The 13,387-nt window shown below is 45.9% G+C and overlaps 12 non-coding genes across 12 annotated transcripts; all 12 read right to left on the bottom strand.

The window, feature by feature from the left end:
* Positions 1-2,429: 2,429 nt before the first annotated feature.
* Positions 2,430-2,501, bottom strand: TRNAP-AGG (transfer RNA proline (anticodon AGG)). The gene has a single exon. It is a non-coding gene; the product is annotated as a tRNA-Pro (tRNA).
* A 583-nt stretch (positions 2,502-3,084) lies between these two features.
* TRNAP-CGG (transfer RNA proline (anticodon CGG)) lies at positions 3,085-3,156 on the bottom strand. The gene has a single exon. It is a non-coding gene; the product is annotated as a tRNA-Pro (tRNA).
* A 902-nt stretch (positions 3,157-4,058) lies between these two features.
* TRNAP-CGG (transfer RNA proline (anticodon CGG)) lies at positions 4,059-4,144 on the bottom strand. The gene has a single exon. It is a non-coding gene; the product is annotated as a tRNA-Pro (tRNA).
* Positions 4,145-5,046: 902 nt separating this feature from the next.
* Positions 5,047-5,132, bottom strand: TRNAP-CGG (transfer RNA proline (anticodon CGG)). The gene has a single exon. It is a non-coding gene; the product is annotated as a tRNA-Pro (tRNA).
* Positions 5,133-5,539: 407 nt separating this feature from the next.
* Positions 5,540-5,613, bottom strand: TRNAP-AGG (transfer RNA proline (anticodon AGG)). The gene has a single exon. It is a non-coding gene; the product is annotated as a tRNA-Pro (tRNA).
* A 1,077-nt stretch (positions 5,614-6,690) lies between these two features.
* On the bottom strand, positions 6,691-6,764 carry TRNAP-AGG (transfer RNA proline (anticodon AGG)). Its single transcript has one exon. It is a non-coding gene; the product is annotated as a tRNA-Pro (tRNA).
* A 1,208-nt stretch (positions 6,765-7,972) lies between these two features.
* On the bottom strand, positions 7,973-8,046 carry TRNAP-AGG (transfer RNA proline (anticodon AGG)). The gene has a single exon. It is a non-coding gene; the product is annotated as a tRNA-Pro (tRNA).
* Positions 8,047-9,427: 1,381 nt separating this feature from the next.
* TRNAP-AGG (transfer RNA proline (anticodon AGG)) lies at positions 9,428-9,501 on the bottom strand. The gene has a single exon. It is a non-coding gene; the product is annotated as a tRNA-Pro (tRNA).
* A 570-nt stretch (positions 9,502-10,071) lies between these two features.
* Positions 10,072-10,142, bottom strand: TRNAP-CGG (transfer RNA proline (anticodon CGG)). Its single transcript has one exon. It is a non-coding gene; the product is annotated as a tRNA-Pro (tRNA).
* A 1,062-nt stretch (positions 10,143-11,204) lies between these two features.
* Positions 11,205-11,278, bottom strand: TRNAP-AGG (transfer RNA proline (anticodon AGG)). The gene has a single exon. It is a non-coding gene; the product is annotated as a tRNA-Pro (tRNA).
* Positions 11,279-11,889: 611 nt separating this feature from the next.
* TRNAP-AGG (transfer RNA proline (anticodon AGG)) lies at positions 11,890-11,961 on the bottom strand. The gene has a single exon. It is a non-coding gene; the product is annotated as a tRNA-Pro (tRNA).
* Positions 11,962-12,370: 409 nt separating this feature from the next.
* On the bottom strand, positions 12,371-12,442 carry TRNAP-UGG (transfer RNA proline (anticodon UGG)). The gene has a single exon. It is a non-coding gene; the product is annotated as a tRNA-Pro (tRNA).
* Between the last annotated feature and the right edge of the window lie 945 nt (positions 12,443-13,387).

Below are 13,387 nucleotides of genomic sequence, written 5' to 3'. Positions count from 1 at the left end.
TCACCAAATTACTTCTGCAAAACTCGGGTCCGTCCGGGATTTGAACCCGGGACTACTCACACCCGAAGCGAGTATCATACCCCTAAACCAACGGACGAAATATGACACTGAAACATGCTCAACTCGTAGTCCTACTATTTAACTAGTTACATTTAAATAGTCACCAAATTACTTCTGCAAAACTCGGGTCCGTCCGGGATTTGAATCCGGGACCACTTTCACCCGAAGCGAGTAACATACCCCAAAACCAACGGATCATGTATGACAGCGAGACATTCTCAACTCGTAGTCCTACAATTTAAATAGTTGCATTTAAATAGTCACCAAATTACTTCTGCAAACCTCGGGTCCGTCCAGGATTTGACCCCGGGACCACTCACACCCGAAGCGAGTATCATACCCCTAGACCAACGGACCATGTATGACACTGAAACATGCTACACTCGTAGGCCTACAATTTAACTCGTTGCATTTAAATAGTCACCAAATTACTTCTGCAAAACTCGGGTCCGTCCGGGATTTGAACCCGGGACTACTCACACCCGAAGCGGGTATCATACCCCTAAACCAACGGACGAAATATGACACTGAAACATGCTAAACTCGTAGTCCTACTATTTAACTAGTTACGTTTAAATAGTCACCAAATTACTTCTGCAAAACTTGGGTCCGTCCGGGATTTGAACCCGGGACCACTCACACCCGAAGCGAGTAACATGCCCCAAAACTAACGGATCATGTATGACAGCGAGACATGCTCAACTCGTAGGCCTACAATTTAATTAGTTGCATTTAAATAGTCACCAAATTACTTCTGCAAAAACTCGTGTCCGTCTGGGATTTGAACCCGGGACCCCTCGCACCCTAAGCGAGTATCATACCCCTAGACCAACGGACCATGTATGACACTGAAACATGCTACACTCGTAGGCCTACAATATAACTAGTTGCATTTAAATAGTCACCAAATTACTTCTGCAAAAACTCGTGTCCGTCTGGGATTTGAACCCGGGACCCCTCGCACCCTAAGCGAGTATCATACCCCTAGACCAACGGACGAAATATGACACTGAAACATGCTCAACTCGTAGTCCTACTATTTAACTAGTTACATTTAAATAGTCACCAAATTACTTCTGCAAAACTCAAGTCCGTCCTGGATTTGAACCCGGGACCACTCACACCCGAAGCGAGTATCATACCCCTAGACCAACGGACCATGTATGACACTGAAACATGCTACACTCGTAGGCCTACAATTTAACTCGTTGCATTTAAATAGTCACCAAATTACTTCTGCAAAAATCGGGTCCGTCCGGGATTTGAACCCGGGACTACTCACACCCGAAGCGAGTAACATACCCCTAAACCAACGGACGAAATATGACACTGAAACATGCTCAACTCGTAGTCCTACTATTTAACTAGTTACATTTAAATAGTCACCAAATTACTTCTGCAAAACTTGGGTCCGTCCGGGATTTGAACCCGGGACCACTCACACCCGAAGCGAGTAACATACCCCAAAACTAACGGATCATGTATGACAGCGAGACATGCTCAACTCGTAGGCCTACAATTTAATTAGTTGCATTTAAATAGTCACCAAATTACTTCTGCAAAAACTCGTGTCCGTCTGGGATTTGAACCCGGGACCCCTCGCACCCTAAGCGAGTATCATACCCCTAGACCAACGGAAGAAATATGACACTGAAACATGCTCAACTCGTAGGCCTACAATTTAACTCGTTGCATTTAAATAGTCACCAAATTATTTCTGCAAAACTCGGGTCCGTGCGGGATTTGAACCCGGGACCACTCACACCCGAAGCGAGTAACATACCCCAAAACCAACGGATCATGTATGACAGCAAGACATGCTCAACTCGTAGGCCTACAATTTAATTAGTTGCATTTAAGTAGTCACCAAATTACTTCTGCAAAACTCGGGTCCGTCCGGGATTTGAACCCGGGACTACTCACACCCGAAGCGAGTATCATACCCCTAAACCAACGGACGAAATATGACACTGAAACATGCTCAACTCGTAGTCCTACTATTTAACTAGTTACATTTAAATAGTCACCAAATTACTTCTGCAAAACTCGGGTCCGTCCGGGATTTGAATCCGGGACCACTTTCACCCGAAGCGAGTAACATACCCCAAAACCAACGGATCATGTATGACAGCGAGACATTCTCAACTCGTAGTCCTACAATTTAAATAGTTGCATTTAAATAGTCACCAAATTACTTCTGCAAACCTCGGGTCCGTCCAGGATTTGACCCCGGGACCACTCACACCCGAAGCGAGTATCATACCCCTAGACCAACGGACCATGTATGACACTGAAACATGCTCAACCTGTAGTCCTACAATTTAACTCGTTGCATTTGAATAGTCACCAAATTACTTCTGCAAAAACTCGGGTCCGTCCGGGATTTGAACCCGGGACCCCTCGCACCCTAAGCGAGTATCATACCTCTAGACCAACGGACCATGTATGGCACTGAAACATGCTACACTCGTAGGCCTACAATATAACTAGTTGCATTTAAATAGTCACCAAATTACTTCTGTAAAAACTCGTGTCCGTCTGGGATTTGAACCCGGGACCCCTCGCACCCTAAGCGAGTATCATACCCTTAGACCAACGGACCATGTATGACACTGAAACATTCTACACTCGTAGGCCTACAATTTAACTCGTTGCATTTAAATAGTCACCAAATTACTTCTGCAAAACTCGGGTCCGTCCGGGATTTGAACCCGGGACCACTCACACCCGAAGCGAGTAACATACCCCAAAACCAACGGATCATGTATGACAGCGAGACATGCTCAACTCGTAGGCCTACAATTTAATTAGTTGCATTTAAGTAGTCACCAAATTACTTCTGCAAAACTCGGGTCCGTCCGGAATTTGAACCCGGGACCACTCACACCCGAAGCAAGTATCATACCACGAGTATCATACCCCTAGACCAGCGGACCATGTATGACACTGAAACATGCTACACTCGTAGGCCTACAATATAACTAGTTGCATTTAAATAGTCACCAAATTACTTCTGCAAAACTCGGGTCCGTCCGGGATTTGAACCCGGGACCACTCACACCCGAAGCGAGTATCATACCCCTAGACCAACGGACCATGTATGACACTGAAACATGCTACACTCGTAGGCCTACAATATAACTCGTTGCATTTAAATAGTCACCAAATTACTTCTGCAAAACTCGGGTCCGTCCGGGATTTGAACCCGGGACTACTCACACCCGAAGCGAGTATCATACCCCTAAACCAACGGACGAAATATGACACTGAAACTTGCTCAACTCGTAGTCCTACTATTTAACTAGTTACATTTAAATAGTCACCAAATTACTTCTGCAAAACTCGGGTCCGTCCGGGATTTTAACCGGGGACCCCTCGCACCCTAAGCGAGTATCATACCTCTAGACCAACGGACGAAGTATGACACTGAAACATGCTCAACTCGTAGTCCTACAATTTAACTCGTTGCATTTGAATAGTCACCAAATTACTTCTGCAAAAACTCGTGTCCGTCTGGGATTTGAACCCGGGACCCCTCGCACCTAAGCGAGTATCATACCCCTAGACCAACGGACCATGTATGACACTGAAACATTCTACACTCGTAGGCCTACAATTTAACTCGTTGCATTTAAATAGTCACCAAATTACTTCTGCAAAACTCGGGTCCGTCCGGGATTTGAACCCGGGACCACTCACACCCGAAGCGAGTAACATACCCCAAAACCAACAGATCATGTATGACAGCGAGACATGCTCAACTCGTAGGCCTACAATTTATTTCGTTGCATTTAAGTAGTCACCAAATTACTTCTGCAAAACTCGGGTCCGTCCGGAATTTGAACCCGGGACCACTCACACCCGAAGCGAGTATCATACCACGAGTATCATACCCCTAGACCAGCGGGCCATGTATGACACTGAAACATGCTACACTCGTAGGCCTACAATATAACTAGTTGCATTTAAATAGTCACCAAATTACTTCTGCAAAACTCGGGTCCGTCCGGGATTTGAACCCGGGACCACTCACACCCGAAGCGAGTATCATACCACGAGTATCATACCCCTAGACCAACGGACCATGTATGACACTGAAACATGCTACACTCGTAGGCCTACAATATAACTCGTTGCATTTAAATAGTCACCAAATTACTTCTGCAAAACTCGGGTCCGTCCGGGATTTGAACCCGGGACTACTCACACCCGAAGCGAGTATCATACCCCTAAACCAACGGACGAAATATGACACTGAAACATGCTCAACTCGTAGTCCTACTATTTAACTAGTTACATTTAAATAGTCACCAAATTACTTCTGCAAAACTCGGGTCCGTCCGGGATTTTAACCGGGGACCCCTCGCACCCTAAGCGAGTATCAAACCTCTAGACCAACGGACGAAGTATGACACTGAAACATGCTCAACTCGTAGTCCTACAATTTAACTCGTTGCATTTGAATAGTCACCAAATTACTTCTGCAAAAACTCGTGTCCGTCTGGGATTTGAACCCGGGACCCCTCGCACCTAAGCGAGTATCATACCCCTAGACCAACGGACCATGTATGACACTGAAACATTCTACACTCGTAGGCCTACAATTTAACTCGTTGCATTTAAATAGTCACCAAATTACTTCTGCAAAACTCGGGTCCGTCCGGGATTTGAACCCGGGACCACTCACACCCGAAGCGAGTAACATACCCCAAAACCAACAGATCATGTATGACAGCGAGACATGCTCAACTCGTAGGCCTACAATTTATTTCGTTGCATTTAAGTAGTCACCAAATTACTTCTGCAAAACTCGGGTCCGTCCGGAATTTGAACCCGGGACCACTCACACCCGAAGCGAGTATCATACCACGAGTATCATACCCCTAGACCAGCGGGCCATGTATGACACTGAAACATGCTACACTCGTAGGCCTACAATATAACTAGTTGCATTTAAATAGTCACCAAATTACTTCTGCAAAACTCGGGTCCGTCCGGGATTTGAACCCGGGACCACTCACACCCGAAGCGAGTATCATACCACGAGTATCATACCCCTAGACCAACGGACCATGTATGACACTGAAACATGCTACACTCGTAGGCCTACAATATAACTCGTTGCATTTAAATAGTCACCAAATTACTTCTGCAAAACTCGGGTCCGTCCGGGATTTGAACCCGGGACTACTCACACCCGAAGCGAGTATCATACCCCTAAACCAACGGACGAAATATGACACTGAAACATGCTCAACTCGTAGTCCTACTATTTAACTAGTTACATTTAAATAGTCACCAAATTACTTCTGCAAAACTCGGGTCCGTCCGGGATTTTAACCGGGGACCCCTCGCACCCTAAGCGAGTATCAAACCTCTAGACCAACGGACGAAGTATGACACTGAAACATGCTCAACTCGTAGTCCTACAATTTAACTCGTTGCATTTGAATAGTCACCAAATTACTTCTGCAAAAACTCGGGTCCGTCCGGGATTTGAACCCGGGACCACTCGCACCCTAAGCGAGTATCATACCTCTAGACCAACGGACGAAGTATGACACTAAAACATGCTACACTCGTAGGCCTACAATTTAACTCGTTGCATTTAAATAGTCACCAAATTACTTCTGCAAAACTCGGGTCCGTCCGGGATTTGAACCCGGGACCACTCACACCCGAAGCGAGTAACATACCCCAAAACCAACGGATCATGTATGACAGCGAGACATGCTCAACTCGTAGGCCTACAATTTAATTAGTTGCATTTAAGTAGTCACCAAATTACTTCTGCAAAACTCGGGTCCGTCCGGAATTTGAACCCGGGACCACTCACACCCGAAGCGAGTATCATACCGCGAGTATCATACCGCGAGTATCATACCCCTAGACCAACGGACCATGTATGACACTGAAACACGCTACACTCGTAGGCCTACAATATAACTAGTTGCATTTAAATAGTCACCAAATTACTTCTGCAAAAACTCGTGTCCGTCTGGGATTTGAACCCGGGACCCCTCGCACCCTAAGCGAGTATCATACCCCTAGACCAACGGACGAAATATGACACTGAAACATGCTCAACTCGTAGGCCTACAATTTAACTCGTTGCATTTAAATAGTCACCAAATTACTTCTGCAAAACTCGGGTCCGTCCGGGATTTGAACCCGGGACTACTCACACCCGAAGCGAGTATCATACCCCTAAACCCACGGACGAAATATGACACTGAAACATGCTCAACTCGTAGTCCTACTATTTAACTAGTTACATTTAAATAGTCACCAAATTACTTCTGCAAAACTTGGGTCCGTCCGGGATTTGAACCCGGGACCACTCACACCCGAATCGAGTAACATACCCCAAAACTAACGGATCATGTATGACAGCGAGACATGCTCAACTCGTAGGCCTACAATTTAATTAGTTGCATTTAAGTAGTCACCAAATTACTTCTGCAAAAACTCGTGTCCGTCTGGGATTTGAACCCGGGACCCCTCGCACCCTAAGCGAGTATCATACCCCTAGACCAACGGAAGAAATATGACACTGAAACATGCTCAACCTGTAGTCCTACAATTTAACTCGTTGCATTTGAATAGTCACCAAATTACTTCTGCAAAAACTCGGGTCCGTCCGGGATTTGAACCCGGGACCTCTCGCACCCTAAGCGAGTATCATACCTCTAGACCAACGGACGAAGTATGACACTGAAACATGCTCAACTCGTAGTCCTACAATTTAACTCGTTGCATTTGAATAGTCACCAAATTACTTCTGCAAAAACTCGGGTCCGTCCGGGATTTGAACCCGGGACCACTCGCACCCAAAGCGAGTATCATTTCCCTAGACCAACGGACCATGTATGAAATAAAGCATGCTCAACTCATAGGCCTACCCTGTAGTTAGTTGCATTTAAATAGTCACTAAATTACTTCTGCAAAACTCGGGTCCGTCCGGGATTTGAACCCGGTACCACTCACACCCGAAGCGAGTATCATACCCTAGACCAACGGACCATGTATGACACTGAAACATGCTACACTCGTAGGTCTACAATATAACTAGTTGCATTTAAATAGTCACCAAATTACTTCTGCAAAAACTCGTGTCCGTCTGGGATTTGAACTCGGGACCCGTCGCACCCTAAGCGAGTATCATACCCCTAGACCAACGGACCATGTATGACACTGAAACATGCTACACTCGTAGGCCTACAATTTAACTCGTTGCATTTAAATAGTCACCAAATTACTTCTGCAAAACTCGGGTCTGTCTGGGATTTGAACCCGGGACCCCTCGCACCCTAAGCGAGTATCATACCCCTAGACCAACGGACGAAATATGACACTGAAACATGCTCAACTCGTAGGCCTACAATTTAACTCGTTGCATTTAAATAGTCACCAAATTACTTCTGCAAAACTCGGGTCCGTCCGGGATTTGAACCCGGGACTACTCACACCCGAAGCGAGTATCATACCCCTAAACCCACGGACGAAATATGACACTGAAACATGCTCAACTCGTAGTCCTACTATTTAACTAGTTACATTTAAATAGTCACCAAATTACTTCTGCAAAACTTGGGTCCGTCCGGGATTTGAACCCGGGACCACTCACACCCGAATCGAGTAACATACCCCAAAACTAACGGATCATGTATGACAGCGAGACATGCTCAACTCGTAGGCCTACAATTTAATTAGTTGCATTTAAGTAGTCACCAAATTACTTCTGCAAAAACTCGTGTCCGTCTGGGATTTGAACCCGGGACCCCTCGCACCCTAAGCGAGTATCATACCCCTAGACCAACGGAAGAAATATGACACTGAAACATGCTCAACCTGTAGTCCTACAATTTAACTCGTTGCATTTGAATAGTCACCAAATTACTTCTGCAAAAACTCGGGTCCGTCCGGGATTTGAACCCGGGACCTCTCGCACCCTAAGCGAGTATCATACCTCTAGACCAACGGACGAAGTATGACACTGAAACATGCTCAACTCGTAGTCCTACAATTTAACTCGTTGCATTTGAATAGTCACCAAATTACTTCTGCAAAAACTCGGGTCCGTCCGGGATTTGAACCCGGGACCACTCGCACCCAAAGCGAGTATCATTTCCCTAGACCAACGGACCATGTATGAAATAAAGCATGCTCAACTCATAGGCCTACCCTGTAGTTAGTTGCATTTAAATAGTCACTAAATTACTTTTGCAAAACTCGGGTCCGTCCGGGATTTGAACCCGGTACCACTCACACCCGAAGCGAGTATCATACCCTAGACCAACGGACCATGTATGACACTGAAACATGCTACACTCGTAGGTCTACAATATAACTAGTTGCATTTAAATAGTCACCAAATTACTTCTGCAAAAACTCGTGTCCGTCTGGGATTTGAACTCGGGACCCGTCGCACCCTAAGCGAGTATCATACCCCTAGACCAACGGACCATGTATGACACTGAAACATGCTACACTCGTAGGCCTACAATTTAACTCGTTGCATTTAAATAGTCACCAAATTACTTCTGCAAAACTCGGGTCTGTCCGGGATTTGAACCCGGGACCACTCACACCCGAAGCGAGTAACATACCCAAAAACCAACGGATCATGTATGACAGCGAGACATGCTCAACTCGTAGGCCTACAATTTAATTTGTTGCATTTAAGTAGTCACCAAATTACTTCTGCAAATCTCGGGTCCGTCCGGAATTTGAACCCGGGACCACTCACACCCGAAGCGAGTATCATACCACGAGTATCATACCCCTAGACCAGCGGACCATGTATGACACTGAAACATGCTACACTCGTAGGCCTAAAATATAACTAGTTGCATTTAAATAGTCACCAAATTACTTCTGCAAAACTCGGGTCCGTCCGGGATTTGAACCCGGGACCACTCACCCCGAAGCGAGTATCATACCCCTAGACCAACGGACCATGTATGACACTGAAACATGCTACACTCGTAGGCCTACAATATTACTCGTTGCATTTAAATAGTCACCAAATTACTTCTGCAAAACTCGGGTCCGTCCGGGATTTGAACCCGGGACTACTCACACCCGAAGCGAGTATCATACCCCTAAACCAACGGACGAAATATGACACTGAAACATGCTCAACTCGTAGTCCTACTAGTTAACTAGTTACATTTAAATAGTCACCAAATTACTTCTGCGAAAACTCGGGTCCGTCCGGGATTTGAACCCGGGACCACTCACACCCGAAGCGAGTAACATATCCCAAAACCAACGGATCATGTATGACAGCGAGACATTCTCAACTCGTAGTCCTACAATTTAATTCGTTGCATTTGAATAGTCACCAAATTACTTCTGCAAAAACTCGGGTCCGTCCGGGATTTGAACCCGGGACCACTCGCACCCTAAGCGAGTATCATACCTCTAGACCAACGGACGAAGTATGACACTGAAACATGCTCAACTCGTAGTCCTACAATTTAACTCGTTGCATTTGAATAGTCACCAAATTACTTCTGCAAAAACTCGGGTCCGTCCGGGATTTTAACCGGGGACCCCTTGCACCCTAAGCGAGTATCATACCCCTAGACCAACGGACCATGTATGACACTGAAACATGCTACACTCGTAGGCCTACAATTCAACTCGTTGCATTTAAATAGTCATCAAATTACTTCTGCAAAACTCGGGTCCGTCCGGGATTTGAACCCGGGACCACTCACACCCGAAGCGAGTAACATACCCCAAAACCAACGGATCATGTATGACATCGAGACATGCTCAACTCGTAGGCCTACAATTTAATTAGTTGCATTTAAGTAGTCACCAAATTACTTCTGCAAAAACTCGTGTCCGTCTGGGATTTGAACCCGGGACCCCTCGCACAATAAGCGAGTATCATACCCCTAGACCAACGGAAGAAATATGACACTGAAACATGCTCAACCTGTAGTCCTACAATTTAACTCGTTGCATTTGAATAGTCACCAAATTACTTCTGCAAAACTCGGGTCCGTCCGGGATTTGAACCCGGGACCACTCACACCCGAAGCGAGTATCATACCCTAGACCAACGGACCATGTATGACACTGAAACATGCTACACTCGTAGGTCTACAATATAACTAGTTGCATTTAAATAGTCACCAAATTACTTCTGCAAAAACTCGTGTCCGTCTGGGATTTGAACCCGGGACCCGTTGCACCCTAAGCGAGTATCATACCCCTAGACCAACGGACCATGTATGACACTGAAACATGCTACACTCGTAGGCCTACAATTTAACTCGTTGCATTTAAATAGTCACCAAATTACTTCTGCAAAACTCGGGTCTGTCCGGGATTTGAACCCGGGACCACTCACACCCGAAGCGAGTAACATACCCAAAAACCAACGGATCATGTATGACAGCGAGACATGCTCAACTCGTAGGCCTACAATTTAATTAGTTGCATTTAAGTAGTCACCAAATTACTTCTGCAAACCTCGGGTCCGTCCGGAATTTGAACCCGGGACCACTCACACCCGAAGCGAGTATCATACCACGAGTATCATACCCCTAGACCAGCAGACCATGTATGACACTGAAACATGCTACACTCGTAGGCCTACAATATAACTAGTTGCATTTAAATAGTCACCAAATTACTTCTGCAAAACTCGGGTCCGTCCGGGATTTGAACCCGGGACCACTCACCCCGAAGCGAGTATCATACCCCTAGACCAACGGACCATGTATGACACTGAAACATGCTACACTCGTAGGCCTACAATATAACTCGTTGCATTTAAATAGTCACCAAATTACTTCTGCAAAACTCGGGTCCGTCCGGGATTTGAACCCGGGACTACTCACACCCGAAGCGAGTATCATACCCCTAAACCAACGGACGAAATATGACACTGAAACATGCTCAACTCGTAGTCCTACTAGTTAACTAGTTACATTTAAATAGTCACCAAATTACTTCTGCAAAAACTCGGGTCCGTCCGGGATTTGAACCCGGGACCACTCACACCCGAAGCGAGTAACATATCCCAAAACCAACGGATCATGTATGACAGCGAGACATTCTCAACTCGTAGTCCTACAATTTAATTCGTTGCATTTGAATAGTCACCAAATTACTTCTGCAAAAACTCGGGTCCGTCCGGGATTTGAACCCGGGACCACTCGCACCCTAAGCGAGTATCATACCTCTAGACCAACGGACGAAGTATGACACTGAAACATGCTCAACTCGTAGTCCTACAATTTAACTCGTTGCATTTGAATAGTCACCAAATTACTTCTGCAAAACTCGGGTCCGTCCGGAATTTGAACCCGGGACCACTCACACCCGAAGCGAGTATCATACCGCGAGTATCATACCGCGAGTATCATACCCCTAAACCAACGGACGAAATATGACACTGAAACATGCTCAAGTCGTAGTCCTACTAGTTAACTAGTTACATTTAAATTGTCACCAAATTACTTCTGCAAAAACTCGGGTCCGTCCGGGATTTGAACCCGGGACCACTCACACCCGAAGCGAGTAACATACCCCAAAACCAACGGATTATGTATGACAGCGAGACATTCTCAACTCGTAGGCCTACAATTTAATTAGTTGCATTTAAGTAGTCACCAAATTACTTCTGCAAAACTCGGGTCCGTCCGGAATTTGAGCCCGGGACCACTCACACCCGAAGCGAGTATCATACCGCGAGTATCATACCCCTAGACCAACGGACCATGTATGACACTGAAACATGCTACACTCGTAGGCCTACAATATAACTCGTTGCATTTAAATAGTCACCAAATTACTTCTGCAAAACTCGGGTCCGTCCGGGATTTGAACCCGGGACCACTCACACCCTAAGCGAGTATCATACCCCTAGACCAACGGACCATGTATGAAACTAAAACATGCTCTACTCATAGTCCTACCCTGTAGTTAGTTGCATTTAAATAGTCACTAAATTACCTCTGCAAAAACTAGGGTCCGTCCGAGATTTGAACCCGGGACTACTCACACCCGAAGCGAGTATCATACCCCTAAACCAACGGACGAAATATGACACTGAAACATGCGCAACTCGTAGTCCTACTAATTAACTAGTTACATTTAAATAGTCACCAAATTCCTTCTGCAAAACTCGGGTCCGTCCGGAATTTTAACCGGGGACCCCTCGCACCCTAAGCGAGTATCATACCTCTAGACCAACGGACGAAGTATGACACTGAAACATGCTCAACTCGTAGTCCTACAATTTAACTCGTTGAATTTAAATAGTCACCAAATTACTTCTGCAAAACTCGGGTCCGTCCGGGATTTGAACCCGGGACCACTCGCACCCAAAGCGAGTATCATACCCCTAGACCAACGGACCATGTATGACACTGAAACATGCTACACTCGTAGGCCTACAATATAACTAGTTGCATTTAAATAGTCACCAAATTACTTCTGCAAAAACTCGTGTCCGTCTGGGATTTGAACCCGGGACCCCTCGCACCCTAAGCGAGTATCATACCCTAGACCAGCGGACGAAGTATGACACTGAAACATGCTACACTCGTAGGCCTACAATTTAACTCGTTGCATTTAAATAGTCACCAAATTACTTCTGCAAAACTCGGGTCCGTCCGGGATTTGAACCCGGGACCACTCACACCCGAAGCGAGTAACATACCCCAAAACCAACGGATCATGTATGACAGCGAGACATGCTCAACTCGTAGGCCTACAATTTAATTAGTTGCATTTAAGTAGTCACCAAATTACTTCTGCAAAAACTCGGGGCCGTCCGGGATTTTAACCGGGGACCCCTCGCACCCTAAGCGAGTATCATACCCCTAGACCAGCGGACCATGTATGACACTGAAACATTCTACACTCGTAGGCCTACAATTTAACTCGTTGCATTTAAATAGTCACCAAATTACTTCTGCAAAACTCGGGTCCGTCCGGGATTTGAACCCGGGACCACTCACACCCGAAGCGAGTAACATACCCCAAAACCAACAGATCATGTATGACAGCGAGACATGCTCAACTCGTAGGCCTACAATTTATTTAGTTGCATTTAAGTAGTCACCAAATTACTTCTGCAAAACTCGGGTCCGTCCGGAATTTGAACCCGGGACCACTCACACCCGAAGCGAGTATCATACCACGAGTATCATACCCCTAGACCAGCGGACCATGTATGACACTGAAACATGCTACACTCTTAGGCCTACAATATAACTAGTTGCATTTAAATAGTCACCAAATTACTTCTGCAAAACTCGGGTCCGTCCGGGATTTGAACCCGGGACTACTCACACCCGAA

This window comes from Phalangium opilio, unplaced genomic scaffold (assembly GCF_054372755.1).
Source record: "Phalangium opilio isolate 3A_F unplaced genomic scaffold, DU_Popi_V2 ptg000022l_1, whole genome shotgun sequence".
Taxonomy (NCBI): Eukaryota; Metazoa; Arthropoda; class Arachnida; order Opiliones; family Phalangiidae; genus Phalangium; species Phalangium opilio.
The sequence above is the reverse complement of the archived record's forward strand: the minus strand, read 5'-3'. Positions and strand labels throughout refer to the sequence as shown.